Genomic DNA, 18544 nt, shown 5'->3' with positions numbered 1-18544 from the left:
TATCTATCTATCTATCTATCTATCTATCTATCTATCTATCTATCTATTCTATCTCTCCTACTATGAAAGATCCTCAATTCTCTTCACATTTGATTGTTGTTTTTCTCTTGAATTTTGACTGGTAGTCATTGCAGTGATTTTGTAAAATCCAAGTTATAGTCAAACATGTCACTAGATTTAGATGGTGACTCTGAGGTCTCCATGCAAATTGATGCCATTCAGGAAGCATTTCTTGTTTTTTTCTTTTTTTTTTACATGAAAATTTTTCACTATGACAAAGACATCATACAGTTTTTATGATCTTGGTCTTTCCTTCTTGCCTTTGTACAAGGCCAGAAGAGAAACATTTGCAATTTTTATAACCTTGAATCGGACTCCAGGAATATCACCAACAGCATGACCTTTTTGACCAAATCCAACAATCAAAACTTCATCATTTTCCTCAATAAAGTTCAAATAGCCATCATTGGGAACAAAGGCAGTGATTTTTTTTGCCGTTCCTAATCAGCTGGACTCTCACACACTTCCTGATGGCAGAATTGGGCTGCTTGGCTTCCACACCAACTTTTTCCAAGACAATCCCTTCTGCGTGAGATGCTCCTCCAAATGGGTTGGCCTTCAAGGCAGTGCCCAAATGAGCTTTCTTGTATTGTTTGTCATGCCACTTTTGGACTCTCCTGTGGCTTCGGAGCTTTCTAGCAGTATGAAGACCACGGCAGTTACCCATGCTGCCGCCGCCCGGGCCAAGAGGAAAGAGCCAGGAAGCATTTCTTAAGCAGCTATGTGAGAGGGAGGACATGGTGATGGTTTTAGTTTGGTGGCCCCCCTTCACCCCAGAAATAACAATAGCACACAGAACCAATGCAATTTGAAGAGTTTGGGAGTTTTCAGTGACAATCATGGATCAAGGAAATCGACTAAGGTGAAGGGTGTGATTTACATATGGTAATTCTAAAGCTATGAACCTTTATGTATGTATTATAAGAATAATTTTACTGAGACAGAGCTTAGAGAAAGAAAAAATAATTTCCTGGGGCATTGGCTAGAGTATGTGAAAATTATATTCATTTGGAAAAAGAAATTGATTTTTCCTTCTTTTCTTTCACCTTCAGAATTTTCACTTTTCTGCTTTTCCCCTTAGACTCTAGAGAGAATTCATTATCACTGGATTACATGTTAAAGTAACTAACATAATGTCATAGATCCATATCTCTACAGCCAGAATATTAGAGATCATCTAGTTCTCCTCTTCTATTTTATAGAAAAGGAAACTGAAGCTCAGAGAGATAAAGTGACTTTCTCAGAGTCATATAGATATGGAGGCAGAGTCAGGATTAGAACCAGGTCATCCTTTTGCTTCACCGTGATGTCTCTAGTTAGACCTTTGGCATTTGGAAGTATTGATCCATGGGAAAATGTCCTAGGCCTATGCTGGAAGTCCCATTCTTCTCTCTTCTGTCATTTGCTTTAATTTTATGTACTCCACAATTACTTTAGGGGTCTCTGTAGGACAATATTAGCCTGTTGTTTTTCCATCTTTTCTCCCCACTTGCTGTTTTAGATTTTTCTCTTCTCATCTTTATTTTTATTTTTCTTAATACTCCTTTTCTTCTTTTTTTCCTCATTAGTTTTCTAATGTTTCCTCAGGCCCTCACTTTGAGCCTGATGACCTAATGCTTGTCTTATACTGTATTTACGGTTTGTAAACATCTCAAGAGGGAAGCTACTATTCAAGATAAAGTCATACCAGATAAACTTAATTTTTTTTGGAGTGTGTGTATGTGTGTGTGTGCGTGTGTGTGTGCGCGCAAGATTATTAATTTGGTAGAAAAAGGGAATACTAGGTCAAGATGAAAAAAAAATTTGAATGACTCATGGAAAGGGTCATTATTAAAGAGCTGGAATTACCTTGGAGGGAGGTCTCTAGTAGAATGCCCCCTTGGCTCTCAGCTCCTGCCTCTCATTCTTAAATCTCTTTTCTGCCTTAGATTCTGTATGGTATATATCAAAGGATCATGGGGTTGGAGCTAGAGGTGATCTAGGCCAACCCACTCTTGGCCAAGAGAGATAAGTAAATTACCCAAGGTTACATAGCGAACCACATAGAGAGTAAGTGGAAGAGTCAGGCCTTGAACTCAGGTCCCCTGACTCCAAGTACAGCCCTTTCTTTTTCTTTTCAGTGAACCATGCTGTCTTGGACGAGGTGTCCTTTGGTAGAATGTAAGTTCCTTGAGGGCAGAGATTGTCTCTCTTTTTTTCTCCTTTGTATCTATCTGCATTGCCTTGAACATCATGTGAGCTCAATGTTTGTTGAAATGAATTAATTTCATTTTTAATAAGCTTGCCTGCCTGATTTCTCCAGTACATAGCAGATTAGAAGCAGATCAGATGGTGGTGGGGATTGGGGATGGGGTTACTTCTGCTAGAGGTAGACATATTGAAAGCAGCAAATAGTGATAGCTGACAGCAGAGCTAAATATAGAACTATAAATAGCAGACAAAAGAATTCACACCTGCAAGGGGCCAGTTAGCAAAAGGCAGAGCAGCTCTGGGAAGCATCAATAGACCACGAGACTTTTATTGTAACAGACATAGCACATATAATAGCTGATGTTCTGAATTGACACAAGTCATCAATAAGTTAAATTGCATTTAGTATCATTTGTTTAATATGATAGGGAAATGTCATATATTTTAGAGGAATTTCCATTAAAAGGGGATCAGATTTTTTGCCACTTAAAGGGCAGACTTTTATGTGGAAAATTCACTGATATCAATGACCATATTCTCTAAAGATACTGAATAAAGGAGACCTTCCTGTATTTTTTAGCTTTTGTGTACCACTCATGTAACGCATTGTCTCCATCTTCATCATCACCATGAACATCATTACCTGTCATCAATATTTCAGAGATTTGGGATTTGATTGGTGGTCAAGTTTCCCTTAAAAAAAACTTTTATGAAGGAATATTTACTTTGGAGGTGTAGTAAGAACAAACATACAAACATTCCTCTCTTTTCCGTCTCCCCAGCCTCCAACCTCCCCACCTCAGCTGCTCTGGTCTCTCGGGAGGGGAGAGGATTAGGTTCCCAGTTTAGCTAAGTTCCTATATTGAATCAGTCCCACCAGATTCCAAGTCCAAAGTCCCCAGGACTTACATCCTAAGACCCTGACCCTAGGACTCTGAACTTCTCTCCTTGGCTGGTGGCAACCTCCAGCCTGGAATTCTGGGCTCTAAAGTCCCCATGGCTTGAGTTCCTAGGTCTAGAAATACAATCTGTCTACTTAGAACTGAAAAGGACAAAAGTAGACCAAAATTTCAAGCACATTTCTTAGGGATACCTGGCTTAGAGAGAGAGGAAGGAGACCTTTCCTTTCCCCCACTTTACTGCATGGTGTCCTTGATATGGGCGACCAAAACTTTCCCCAGTGTCTCCCTACAATCTGTGCCTTGTGCAAAGAAAGTGGCTAAAAAGTGATGGCCATCTGGTGGCCAACCTGCTGGTGATAAACCTTTCCCATTTAGCTCAGTTAGTCCTTGGATGATGTCTGTCCCAAACCACAGCCAGGCATATTCCCCAATCATGGACCTATCATAGCTTTTATTCTCCAGGGATAGCCTTGCTTAACTCTCAGTGAAGCATTAGGTGAGTGACTTTATACAAATAGAATTATAACTATTTACACTAATTTAGCACTCTTTAGTTGTGAGGGAATATCTTACTTGATCTTCACACCACCTTCTAAGGTATGTAGATCAAGTATTATATCTGTCTTTAGATGACGAAATTGTTACATGTCCAAGTCACACAGTAAATAAATGGACTCCAATCCAGATGTCCCTTTTAATAAGAGCAACACACAGACACACACACACACCCTCTTCTCCTTCCATTATTATCATTTTGAGATAACTGAACTGGAAAACCTAAATAATACCTCCCAGCATTTATGTGGCATTTTAACATTTGTTATCTTATCGATCCTTACGACAACCCTTGGAGCTACGTTCTATTATTATCCCCATTTTACAGTTGAGGAAATGGAGATTGAAAGAGATTGAGTGACTTGCCCAGGGCCACACAGCTAGTAAGCATCTGAGGCAGGTTTTGAACTCCAGTCTTCCTAATTTCATCTCTAGCATGCTATTCATTGCAATATCCAGCTGCCTCTTAAGAAGCTACCTCTATTCTTTTTGGGAATCCTTTGACCAGATGATGGGTTCATCTGAGGAATGCTGATAATATATGCTTTCTGATGAAAAGATCCTCAGCATCTCCAGAGCTGATTTAATGTTTAATGCCTTTGGTATGTTTGGTGCTGGGGATATGAGGACAGTGACAAAAATAATGCTTGCTTTCAAGGAGCTTACATTCTGCTCAGGGCAGGCAAGATGCCACAGTTATATAAGTAAATGTAATACACAGTAGTTTGATGCATATTGTATCAAAAGACTAAAAAAATACATAAAACTGAATTTAGATGCTTCCAAAAAAAGTCTTCAGATTTAATTTAATGCAGCAAAGATGAACTATGTATGGAATTTTGATCATGACAGTATCTCCTCACAGTGATGAAGAGAGGGACACAAAGACGTTTTTAAAATGAAAGAGAGATGGTTGCTTAGGAACAACCTGATACGAAAGTATAGACTATGGAAATTCATTAATTTATTTAACGAATGTTTAGTAAGTACCTTGTAAATCGTCTATTGAAGTTCAGTGTGGTGCCTCATCATGGTGGAACCTTTGGTTGTCCAAGGCTGTGACCTTGGAGTTGCACATTCCAACAGGGCCTCCCAGACTAAAAGGATTCCAAGTATGAGTCTGACATCCCCTACATCTGCCGTCTTGGGACCAGCCTGACTAAGTTAGTAGAGGCTCATTACTAGAGGGGTGGCCATGTGATAGTGAAGATTTTGACCACATCAGCTTCGAAAGATCACCTAGTAATCAATGTCAATAAGCGTTTGAGAAGCACTCCCCTTCCCATGAGAAAGCTTTGCCTCTGACATTATTTTCCGTTTGTGTCTCCACTTAGAATGTAAACTTTTGAAGACAGGGACTGTTTCTGCCTTTCTTTGCATCCCCAGGGCTTAGCACAGTGCCTGGCACAGAGTAAGTACTTAATAAATGATTGTTGACCTACTATGTGCCGGGCACTGTGTTGGGCTCTGGGGACAGAAAAATAAAATCAAGACTGTCCCTGCCCTCAAGAAACTTCCTTTCTACTAAGTCACAGAGGAGTTGCATTGGCTGTCACTTGGCAATTCAATAGTGTAACTTTTAAGCTCTTCAGAAATGAAATTCATCTTACTAGTCGTGTGACCTTGGGCAAGTCACTTAACCCCATTGCCAAGCCAAAAAAAAAAAAAAGAATAAAAAAATAAAAAAGAAATGAAATTCATCTGGTCAGGTTGCATAACTCATCTTTTAGCCAGACTCAGAAATAGTTCCTCTGGGTAAGAGACATTTTATTTTCATTTATTTTATTTCATTCTATTCTAGTGGGATGGAGTAAAGAGATAGGTAATAGGCATAGTAGATGAGAACTGGCCTTGGAATCAGGAAGTTCAAGGCCTGCTTCTGACCCACACAGGCTCTGTGACCCTGGGCAAGTCACTTAACCTCTTAATGGGCCAGCCACCTCTCTGAAACTCTCAAGTTGTATGGGATTTACTGATCTGCACTGATGAAGGGAATTTTCTCATTGGAAATTCCCTATAGCAGTAGAGTCAGAGGCACCCACAGGAAAAGGTGTTACACAACTGATTGATAATCAGAGAAAGCTGTCCTACTTTCCTCTGTTCCTCCTTTCTTTGTAAAGAGGGGAAGAGGGCTGCCTTTTTCCAGTGAGTATCAATTGCAGATCAAGCCCTGCCCTATAGAGGCCACTATGAAAGTATTAGATTTGCCATCTTCCCCCCCACCCCCCATCATGCATCACTGAAAGTGCCTTCCTGTGACTTGGCCCATTTTCCCCTGTGGGTCCTGCTCTAGAATGTAGTGACCTTTCATTTTTGAGGTTAATATGAGCTCTGAGCACAACCTAGAAGCCTAAAAAGCTTAACACCCACCATAAAACTTCACATTCTTAATGTTATAGTGCCCCATACCTAGCTACCCCTGTTGCTGATGCCACATGTATGATAAATCTGAGTGTAGGTGTCTATGGAGGTCATAGTGCATTGCTCCCTAGATGGGGTTGAACCCACAGGCACCCAGCTGTGCATATAGACACGGATTTTCTTCTGTGGTTCTCGCAGAGTGACCGACGGGAGCACAAACTTTGACTTTCAAAGGACCTTAGATGATTGCCTAATGGAATTTGTCAGTCAGGACACTTATTGGCTTCCTTTAGTGCTTTTAAAAAAATTGAATTGGGCCTGATTAGTTGCATCCCTTAGATTAAATGATTTTTACCCCCCCTTCTCCCCCCACCCCTATGAAATCACCATTATCTTTATTTTGGCTCCCATTCCTGCATTCTGGAGAAGCACCACTGCGTTGCAAATCAATATCTTTCTGAAGAGACAGTGTGTTGTAAATTGCCTAGACAGCATATGTACGGTTACTCTGGCTGCAACGCTGCTGCAGAGCCCGGGTAGGCTTCCTTCCTGGGAACTCCACAGGCAAGTCCATCCTATTAAAGAAGGAAAAAAATTAAGTTTTTAGGAAATGGACAATTGCACGGCTGAAGCCCAGGAGATAGCTAGATAGGGTTTCCTTTGTGTTTGCCTGGTTCTTTTTTTCACGTCCGGTCCACCGAGACTAACCTGTCTTGAGGGATTTCTGGTTTTTTTCCTGCTTCCCCCTCTCTCAGTTGTAGTACAGCCGTACCATTTCAGCTTGCTAGTGCAGAAAGATGTGAATTCAGTTGCTGAATGAGCCTGGCCTGACTGCAAACACATTGCTAGAGACATGTTAAAGAGTTGCAGGTGAATCTAGCTTGATCCAGAAAACAGCAAAACGGTAAGACAGAGCTTGTTTGGAATAGAGCAACATTTTTTTTTTTTAAATAATGGAGCATTTTTGCTAGCCTGCATCCAGACTATGAAACACTTACAACTTGAAAAGGATTCATTTTGTGCATGTCATTTTTTCTTCTCCTTTTTTTTAACTGCCAAAAAAAAACCAACCCATAGGTTGATGCATGTGGTATTTAAACCTATAATCTGACATGATGCTGCACACAACATAGAGACTCTTAAAGCTCCCTAGGATATCCCTTGTAGTTTGTAAACATCAGCATCATGATTAGATGCGGAAGAGGCTTAAGGAATGTATCTCTTTGCTATAGCTGAATCTTATTTGTCTTGAAACTAGCCTTATTCATTACAACCTAAAGAGATCTCATGGATGATTTTGCCAGGTTATGCTTGGCTGCATGCCCTTTGGGACAAGTGGGCGAAGGACGGGAGACCACTTTTTCTTCCGGGTAAACTGATGTCCCTGAATTCAGCCTGATCTGATCTGACTGGAATAAATATCTCTAGTACATTTGGGATTTTTGGATCTCCCTACCCCCTTTTCCCTTTTGGGGGAGTATATACCATACTGGAGTGCACCTGCTTGAGGTGTGTGCTGCATAACAGAGGTTGGTAGGTAGGTATTTTACATCATTGCACCTGTGGTAGCTATTTGAAATGTTAGTTGCTAATGTAGCTCTCTTGGAAATGCCTGATAACTAGTGGAGTGCTAACATTTAAAATGTTCATGGAGTACTCCAGCATGTGGGAGATCTGGGGGCAATGGATTTGCTGTTCCAAAAAGACTTTTATCTGGTCTTGTAGGAGGTAAAAATGGAAAGTTGGGGTTGTATGCCTTAATTGGGAGGGGGCTTGGGTCCTTGTTTCTTTTGTTAATTAGCAAAGTATGTTTTGTATTGTGGAAGATGAAGGACTTCTGTTAATTGCAAGTGAGACCGTCTGTGTTCCCTGTTAGTTTATGTAAGGATTGGTTTATTGTGGCAGTGCAGAGGACATGGTCATATCATGCACATATCAGGGCTCCCGGCATTGGAGTTTTGCCCTAGAAAAGGATGTTTTGATTACGCTTGCTAAACCACAAACAGTAATGCAAGTCAAATTTAATTGTGGAGTTGGAGGCTGAAGATTAGTTGGAGAAAACAGTAACTTCTTCCTCTAATATGGTGGTCAGAAGCCTGTTAGCTTTGTGGAACTTGAAGAAAGAAAACTTGCTTATATAACAGATGTATTGAGATAGAAACTTACAACTTCTTATTTTTTTTTTTTGGGAAAAAAAATCTCCAAATATGCTATTGCACCTGATTTGCTTTCCATAGAGATGATGGTTTACTCTCAACTCAAATGGTTAGTAACATGCTTTCCCTAGGAGTGTTGGCTTTTTAAAAAAATCTCAGATGTTTTCTTTGAAAATAAAGATGGAGAAGAACAGCATATTCTGTCCTGGATTTCATTTTACCCTGTTTGTTTAAAAAAGAAAATAACTTTGTTTCTGTTTAGGAGATGATGCACCCTGTGTTTACAGTTTCTTTTACTGTCAGAGAAATGATATGTTCAAGCTATTTTTATTTCTACTTTCACCTTGTCTTAAATGTGAGGTTTTCCCAGTTCTGGCCTTCTGGCGACTGATTTGTACCTGCTTGGAAAAAAAGTAACTGACGAGTCCTCTTTTTTTTTTTTTTTTTAAGGACAACAGACTAGCAGGGTGTTGGTTTTTTAGGTTTTGTTTTAAAAATCATTCATTTGTTAAAAATATTTATTAAGTAACTAGTCTGCAAAAGGAAGGCATTGAGCCACATGCTATGGGAGACATGCAGGTAAATTAGACTTGCTCCCTGCCCTGATGGACTTCAGATAGGTAATTTTCAGCTCTTCCTCAATTATTGTCTCACTTTCTGGTGAGTCATTAAGTCAATGCTTCCATGATTTTTACTTTTCCCACCAAGGGTATCCCTTTCCTACCTACAGTGGTTGTCTTCAATATATGTATTTTGAGGGTGGGAATGATGGGAAGAGATAAGTAAGGAGGAGAAGAAGACTGTTTTGAACAAAGAATGAGAGATAGAAAGTTGACATTTCCAAATTTTATATGGACATAAGAACAGAGCACTATCCCCCTTCTAAACCTCTGTCCTGACACACACCTTCTTTCCTTGCTGGCTAACACTTCTAAATTAAGGTCCTAAAATAACTAGCTTCATGATAGGGTTTGGGGCCATTAGGAAATGTAAATGAGAAAAACTTGAACTTTCTACTCTCTATAGAGTTTCAGGAAGAATGGTGAGTAAGGAATTTATTAATTTAAGAGGAAAACCTGTACCAGTTTTTGTTTGGGCTTTCCTATGGCCAGGTAATTGATCAGGGTAAGTAGGCCACTTGTATTTCTGTATAGCACCCTAGAATTTTAGAGTTGGAAGGGACCTTCGAGGGCTCTCATTGGACCTCCCAGTGCATGTAGAAGGCCCCTCGATGACATCCCTGACAGGTTGTCATTCTGTCTTTGCTTGAACACTTCTGGTGACAGGAGGGCATGTTCATAAGGAATGCTTGCCAGTTTTGGACACTTTGCTTGTTTAACCCGTCAGTTTTTCTGGGGAGCTACTTCCTCTTTGCTGAAATATTCATCAGGGAACTGATTGGCCCCTTTCCTGGTCCTGTTCCTTCTTTTGTTCCAGTCTCCCCTCTCTCCTGGGGCAAGTTCTAATCTTTCACCCTCTACAGGCAGGGGATGATGATTTTGGGGTCCTCTTTTTCCCATAAAGAGATTCCTAGGACTTTGGATTGGGAGGGGACCTTAAAAATGATCTCCAAATCTAGCAGCTTTCTCACTAAGACAATACATTCAGGAAGGTTGTGACTTGTCCAAGGTTACTCATTTAATTGGAACTGGAAGCTGGATTCTTCCTCTATGGAACCTTGTCTTCCATAATAAGACATTCAAGGACCCCACCAGAGTCATTTGTCTTAATTTAGACCTAAGAAATGGGGGATGGTAGGGGTTATGAGGGTAATGGCATATTAAACAGTTTTCCATTTGGTGAGGTAAGCCTAGCTCCATCAATAGCTTGTTCCTGCTCGAATTTCTTCCTGGTATTACTGTTCCTAGATCTAGCTGGTTTCTGACAGAGGATCATTTTCACAAAGCCCAGATTAGAGGCTCCAGTGGTTGTCCATTTGTTTTCGGCAGCTTTTAAAATCCCGAGACTGAGTCATTGACCGAGCATTTGTAGATGTCCACAGGACATTCTGCTAGAGACTTGAGCATCGTTTTTATAGAGGATGAAAATAATCATATGATAATGTGATGTGCTTATATCTTCCTCTCTACCTGAATCATCATCCTTCACAGAGAGGCAGCCAGGCATCGTGGATGTGACACTGGACTTGGAGTCAGGAAGACCTAGGTTCAAAACCTATCTTAGACACTGAGGTGATTGGATTAGATATCCTCTGAGATGTCTTCCAGCTCTAAATCTACGATCCTTGGATCTTTGCTTAGACCTAGGTCTTCTGGCCTCTCTTAGTTTACTTGAGTTGGTTATAGAATTGTCTGGATTGAATTGTTGTATGAGATTGGGGGAGAGGGGGAGTTACTTTGTCCAAACACCGTAACATGAAAATTAGAGTCAAATTGGTTCCATGTGAATCTAATTTTAGGGAGAAGTAGGGTCAGAAAAGATTCTTAAGCTTCTGATGGATCTCTAGAATGTCTGGTGCTTCCCTTCTTCCCGTTCCCATCCTGGTAGAGGCAGAAGCCCAAATCCTGTCCAATCTTGTCTCTATGTAGTTCATATAACATGTGAGTACTGAAGGAGGGAAGGCTTTTCACCTTCTCATCCATTCCTAATCCACTCTGACTCCTCACTAAGTTCCCTTTGCAGCTGCCAGGTAATTTGTAGCTCCTGGGCAATTCCGTGGTTGAGGTAGATGGTGGACATATTAAAGTGTCCTGGGAATCCTGTGGCATATTGATTTAGGGCTAGAAAGGGAATCTAGAGAGGTACATGCAGTCCAGTTCCCTCATTTTACAAATGAAGACTGACTCTTACAAACTGACTCTTCCATGGTCACAGAGGCAATCTATCATTTGAACTCACATCCTCTGGCTCCAAATGAAGCATTCTTTCTCTTGTACCATATTCTGTTGATCAGCTCATACTGACTAGAGTGAGAGGAGTGTGCTTTCTGTGTACTTACATTCCTGAGTGTTTGTGACAAAGGGACCTTTTTATGAAAAGAATTTTTTTTTTTTTAGGGGGGGAGGTGTCTTGGGGTATAGTTTGAGGAGTTCATCTGCTCCAACTGTTCATCCTTAAATGGTGTCTTGCTAAGAACAGAGTGGTTGATGGAGAAATACTTCATAGAAACATTGGGTTGTGTTTTCAGATGGCAGATAAACAGCAGGGTATGGACATCTGACTGCTCTCCTTTATTCCCATTTGAGGGTTCAGTTAGGATTCAGTATCGACTGCCATAGAAAATGTTCACACAGCTGGAATTTATGGGACCAGTCAGGAATTTATTAATGGATTGCAGTCAGTTTCATTATTGTTGAGCTTTCAACTCCTTATAACAGAACCGACATTTGAGCATTAAGAGGTTTCCATCCTTCCCCTGCTCCCCCCAGGGACCTTGTTCCCTGGGCTTCTCTTCATAATCTGTGTGCATGTGTAGTGACCTCTGAGCTTCTGAAAATTTTAAGCACATGGAAAGTCATTCAAATATTGTGCTTTTATGAATTCCTTTGAGGAAACTGTGTTCAAATAAGGGACCAGGTCTTGAGGCCAGGATAGGAGGAACATTAAATTTTAAATTGTATAACATTAATATTAAAGTTAGTTACTCATCCCTTATCCTGGCATTAATAATAAGTGGAAACTTTATTTTAAAAGATGACTACTTTGGATGGGGAGACTTAAGTTGTATTTGTTTCTATCACCATCTGTTCCTGAGCAAGAAGATAGTACACAACTTTTATTTCTCCTTCACGGAAGGGATTTAAAAATATTTTTTAATCTTTATTTTTAAATGCTGTTCGTATGGCTACCCAGGGAAAGGAATCATATCCTAATGGATCGATTAGCAATGATAGAGGTGGTTTTCTTTGCAGTTTCCATGTTTGATGATACTTTCTGGAGGCTTTATTTTTCATGGGGGATGGTATTTCTCAGTGAATATTTGGAAGACATAAACGTCAAAGGTAGAGACCAACTTATTTTGGTACAAAGTGGAAGGAGGTTGCAATGAAATGGAAAAACCAAGCCCTTTCCTTAGGAATCAGATATTATGGCAGGAGCCAGTTTCCTGAAGAAGTGGCAGAAACTGTTGTTGACTATGTTGAACACTAGAAAGTACGTATGAAAAGAAAAAATTCTATTGAATGAGCAAACATAATATTTCATCTCAATATTCTGTCGTATTATGTTCAACATAGTCTGTTTTATTACTTCACCAGGATTTTGATAACTGTGGAAATTTTGGAATTTTTGTTGATTTTTAGCCAGACTGCACTAACAGGTTATTTCACACGTCTCTATGTGAAGGGGACTCTTCTAAATGTATGATGGTTCTTTTTCCATAGGTGAGCCACGAGACTTATGATAATTAAATCCATGGGAGTTGATGAGATTAAGTGAAATGGGATAGAGAGAATAGTGATGAGGGCCCAGGGGAAAGCCCTGTGGGACAGCCAGGGTTAATGGGCATGACCTGGATGAAGATCCAGCAAAGGAGACTACAAAGGGGGTGGTCAGATAGGTGGGAAGAGCATTAGGAGAGAATGGTGTCATATAAACTGTGGCATGGTCAAGAAGGATGAGGAATGAGAAAAGGCCATTAGGTCCAGTGATTAAGAAATTGTTGATAACTTGGGAGAGAGTAATTTCAATTGAATGGTGAGGTCAGAAGCCAGACTATAAAGAATTTAGAAGAGGGTGAGAAGAAAGGAGGTGGTAACATGAAATGTGGAAGGCCGCCTTGAGGAGCTTAGCCTAAAGAGGGAAGAGAAATACCAGACAATAGCTATCAGGCATTGATGGATCAAGTGAGAGGTGTTTTTTTTTTTAAGGTTGGAGGGGACATGGGGTTGTTTTAGGGAAGGAGTTAGTAGCCAGAGACACATTGACAATGAGTAAAAGAGTGGGGATGATGGAGTGAGCAGTCTTGCAGAAAAGATGATATGGAATAGGATTACTTGTGCACATAGGGGTTTTCTTTGTCAAGGAAAAGGGCAGCCTCATCATGTGAGATGGAGTAGAGGCAGAAATAGTGGTAGAAGGGATCTGGGAGATGTGAACTGAAGAGGGCAGAAGAGGAAACTCACAGATAATAGTCTCAATTTGTTCTCTCTGAGAGAGTAGGGGGAGGAACAGATATGCAAAACTGAAGAGGACTGAAAAGTTTTGGAAAAGCTACTGTGGTGACTGGGGTAGTGAGTTAATTAGCAAGAGGATTGCTTTGCTGCAGGGAAGGCCCAGTTGAGATTGCACAATATAAATTTGAAGTGGATTCGGTCAAAATGGTTTTACTTCAGCTGCCTTCAACAGCACACAGGAAAGAGTAAAGACATAGTATGATTGGATGTTCATAATAATCCAGAGCTGGGTCTTGGCCAGGTAAGAATGATAATAGGAGAAAGAAGGCAAGGGATTCAAGAGAAAAGGATTCTTCACTAAGAGGTCAAGCTAGGGAAGCGGGGAGAATGTAGCTAGTGTAGGGGTGAGAATGATCTTGACTAGGAAGAAGAGAGAAAAGAAGTATAAATTTTCTCTGATGGAAACATGGACTGATAAGTCAGTAGAAAGAAAAGCATAAAAATTTTGACATTCTGAAAATGTCTAGAGTGTTTTAAAATCATCATATATTCCTAGAGATGTGAGTTAGAGGCCAGTGGGCAATGGAGAGACTTGGGAGGGCCAATTTTCAAATCTTGACAAGGGCAAGAATAGCTAATTCACATGGTAGGTTGGATCAATGCTACATCAATAATTCCTTTCTTGATTTAGATGGGATTTGCTAGTCTCTGCTGCCTGGGTTTGTAAAATAGATAAATAACCTCAATAGGTGAAACTATCCTGATTAGATAAGATTGTGGATGAAAGTACATATTATTACTAGTATTGTTTCCCTAGTTTAGACTAGAAGGTTATAGTGACCTATGGGATTGGTCAAATTAATTTTTCTGCACTTGGAATCAGTAACTAGGTCTGGGGAAAGCTTGTTATCTTTTCTTGAATTCCTAAATGTTTCTGTTAGGCCTTCATAAAATTCATTGCTGTGTCATTCAGGAAAACCTATGGGTAAAGTTACTCACACACATATGTGTCTATATGTATATGTGTGTGTGTGTGTATATATATATATATTTAGTTAATTAGTTATATATACAAAGTATATATGAAAAAAACTGATTCTACTGCTCAGAGCCTTGGCAAAATGTGGTCTGAAATTCCCATAATTTTTTGGGGGAAAGGATGCAGAAAAAAATTATAACTGATGAATATTGAAATGTTCATCTCCCCTGCTTTTCAAAGATTCTGAAATGGATTTCTTGGTCTGAGGGGTTTTTCCTTTCTACTTCCATTGTGCCCCTTAATCCCTCATTTGAACATGCTGTAAAATCCCATTATAGGCTGCTCATTATTACATGAATTATCTCAGCTCAAATCATGCTCTCCAGAACATTAACAACACTCAGAAAAAGTTTCATATAGCACAGCCTACAGTACGGTTGTCAGACCTATCTCCCCCAACATGATGGTTTATAGAGATAACTCTCTATATTTTTGCATGATTTTGAAGCCATGTGATCTAAGTATCCATCAAAGGATCTTGGAATGTTTAGTCTGGAAAAGAGAGAATTTTGGGAAAAATGGTCATCTTCCAAGTTTGTCCTGAGATATTCAACTTCTCTCCGGGGGCAAAGAGAACAATTGAAAATTACAGAGAAACTACATTTTTGAATTTTAACAAGAAGCTTTTATTAACCAGCAAGCAGCAAGTCAGGCAGATAGGAGGAGAAACAAGAGAGAGAGGTTTTGACAACTCAAAGATGGTCAGCTGGGATAACAGCTGCAGAGGTCAAGCAAGATGAAAATTGAGAAGAGGCCCGAAGTTTGCCTATCAGTAACTCTAGAGAAGAGTTTCAGTTTTATGATGAGGATGGAAGCAACTATTTGAGCATGGTAGCATCTAGTGAGGGGTTTTTAAGGATGAAAGAGACATGGGCATGTTGATAGGAAGCAGAGACGGATCCAGTAGATGAGGAGAGATTGAACATTAGAGATACACTAATTTCTATAGGCACAATATACACGTATGTATGTACCTCTAATTTTCTAGTCATAAAATAAGGAAAAATAATTACATGAAAATATTTTAGAATATTATATTAAAATTCAGATTGGAGAAAGAGTGAGGATGAAAGTCAGGGCAATCTATTGGGGAAGATGGGAGGGGAGAGGATCAAGGGTGCATGTGGGGTCTTTCCAAGGCAAAGAGGGAACTCTTGGAGAAGAGCCCTGTTTTTTTGGTGAAGTATTATAAGACGAGGTTCTTAGCACAGAGGCTGGGGAAGAGAGGGATGCAGGGGAGGTATCAAGACAGAAGAACATTTTTGGAGCAGCAGTTGTGATGAGTGTGATAGAGAATCAATTGGGGAAGAATAAAAGGATTGCCTTGGCTGTAGGGATGGACTAGGTAAGATGAACTCACAGAAATTTATAGTAGAATGGTGTCAGTCATTAGAGTTTCTAAAAAATAATATTTTGTTTTTCCCCAATTACATGTACAAACTTATTTTTAACATTTAAAAAAAAGTTTTGAGTTCCCCACTCCCCTGTCCACGAGATGGTAAAGAATTTGATATAGGTTATCCATGTGCAATCATATCAAATGTATTTCCATATTAGTGATTTTGTGAAAGAAAACTTGAACCAAAAAAGTATGTCTTTAGAGTTTTGTGACTTTCTCCTATCATTTCCAGCAGCAGATGAATAGGATGGAAAGAGGCAGATGATGGGAGTAATGCAGTGTTAGGACTTGGTGGTGTGTAATTGATAGTAGGACTATGGAATAATGGATTCAAGAGTAAAGGATAGGGTAGTGTTGAGCTGGTCTACTATGGACTCAAGATTGGAAAGGGAGGAGGGCGTACAGAGGGATAACAGGGCTACCAGTGATTGTGAGGATGAAAAGGAGGTTTGATAGCCACCAGGCATAAGGAGAAATGGAAAGATAAAAGGTTATCATCAAATAAATAAAATGTAGAGTTCTTAAAAATGGAATTGGAGTATTTGTGGGTGGTGGCAATTGAGGGTATGACCATCTCTTGAAATTTGGTGGAGGAATAGGTCATGGATACTGAGTAGATGGAAAAATTGGGAAGTTAGGGTATTGGAGGGAAAGTGAGCATGTATGGTGAAATCTCCTAGGATGAGGAAGGGTCTTGGGGGTAGAGAGGAAGATGGTAGGCCAGGTACTGAATCCATTGAGAAAGGGAGAATGTCCTGGGGATCAGCTGCCAGACCCAGGATTGGGTGATGGATTTAGATGGACAGAGTGATCCAGAAATAGAAGCTGCTTCTCTGCCCTCCCCTCTCACAGCTATTAGTGTTACTTTAAAAAAATTACTTTGTTCTTACTTTGCATATATTTCAACAGAATGTAACACACTCCCTCTCTCTACTACCCCTTGGCCTCCCTCACACCCTTAGACTTTGTTTTTTTTTTTTTTTTTTTGTATTCCTAGAACCTAGCACAGTGTCTGACCCATAAATAGTTGTTGATTGATCATGTCTTGTGGTAATGAGTTCTCTGTTACTAGAAGACGTGTTCATTGTAGGGGTAGGATGGTACTTGGGTTTGTAGAGAGAGTTCATTCCTTAGGAGTTTGGCTGGGTGAGCAGTGAGATCCCTTCCAAATCACAGGGCTATGATTCTCATGGTAAGATTCAGAAAAGAAAAGCGTATGGAAATAGGTGGCTTTATACACAGAGGTGCACACCTATCTCTGTATGCACAGTTTGTTATATATGTACCTGTAATTTTATAATCATGAAAGAAGGAAAAAGCAATTAAGTCAAATTATTTTAGTGACATATATTAGAATTCAGACTGCTGGGAAAACATCTAAATGTTTCATAATGGAATTAGCAACACAATTATCAAACCTGTAGGAGGTAATCACTGAAGCTGAATGAGGATTATAACAAAAATACATTCAGAGCAGCAGCATAAAGGGGCATTGCATTCTGAAGCCATGTCCATTAACCCATGGATTCAGGACGTGGAGGAAATTAGGTCAGACCCCAAAGAAATAATGTTTCTTAAATGTAAGATGTTTAATTAAAATAAAAGAATGATCCACAATATTAGAAATGAAATCCTTAGGTCCATAGAGGGCTACTATGGGAAGGAGTGTGGTGCAATGGATAGAGCCAGCCTTGAAGCCACACACTGACTCTGTGACCCTGGGACAATCTCCCAGGCCGCTCTGGAAGACAGTAAATTACAGTGTGAGTGCAGACCTGCCTTGGGAGAGGCAATTTCCTTACTTGTACTAATGAAATCACAGGTACAGCCCCTGTCCCATCATTTTCTATCTGTGGAAGTTTATTAACGTAGTTTTAGCAATGTTCTATTCAGAAAGAAGGACTAGCCGGTAAAGAACCTTTTCATAGGCTGATAAAATGGGAAAGGGAAGGGGGAAGGGAATAAACATTTTTATAGTACCTACTATGTGTCAGGCCCTGTGCTAGGCAATTAACAAATATTATTTCATTCGATCCTCACAACACCCTTGGGAAGTAGGTCCTATTATTATCTGCATTTTACAGTTGAGGAAACTGAGTCAAACAGATTAAGTGGCTGGCCTAGGTCTCACAGCTGGTTAAGTGTCTGAGTCCAGATTTGAACTCAGGTCTTTCTGACCCCAGAACTAGTACTCAATCCATAAGAATGGTAATATGGAGAGAGCTCTCATTAGTATAATTTTCTTATTCAGCTCTCTTTTGCTTATACAAACATGTAACATGCACACATGTGTGCATGCACATACATATATGTGTATGGTCTTTCATTTTGGGGGGAGATCTACCTTTACAAAAATGAATCATTCAACAAATATTGTTCATCTACCCTGGCTTGACCTTGTGCTAGATGCTATAGGGAGGCACAGAACAAGCATTGGGTATGGTCTGTGTCCTCTTGAAGTGTACGTTTTGGTTGGGAGAGACATAACTGAAACATATCCAAGTGATGATAAACAATATGAGGCTATATAGAATTAATTTAAAGCAATGAACTATAGGGCTAACCAAAACAATCCCTAGGAGTTAATAGATGGGGGAGATTTTTCTAGGCAAGTATTTGTGCTGTTTCTGGAAGGATGAGTAGGGTTTAGATAAGCAGTGAGGTTGAGGTGGGAATGATCATGGCTCAAGATGTTGAGTAGTAATGGGTTATAAAGACACCTAGAACAGGGTCTTGTGTGTAGGAGGTGCTCGGTCAGTGAGTTGTTGTTTGCCCTTTGTTTTTGAAGAGAACCAGTGACACCACAG

At 39.9% G+C, this 18544-nt stretch overlaps 1 protein-coding gene and 1 pseudogene across 3 annotated transcripts in view; one reads left to right on the top strand and one right to left on the bottom strand.

The window, feature by feature from the left end:
* Positions 1-18544, top strand: part of CDK14 (cyclin dependent kinase 14) — a 664870-nt gene that overhangs the window by 142024 nt on the left and 504302 nt on the right. The window lies entirely within an intron of this gene.
* LOC114032575 lies at positions 295-1310 on the bottom strand (annotated as a pseudogene).

This window comes from Vombatus ursinus, unplaced genomic scaffold (assembly GCF_900497805.2).
Source record: "Vombatus ursinus unplaced genomic scaffold, bare-nosed wombat genome assembly UNPS02005459.1, whole genome shotgun sequence".
NCBI lineage: Eukaryota > Metazoa > Chordata > Mammalia > Diprotodontia > Vombatidae > Vombatus > Vombatus ursinus.
Note: the sequence above shows the minus strand (reverse complement) of the source record. Positions and strands in the feature narration are given on the sequence as shown.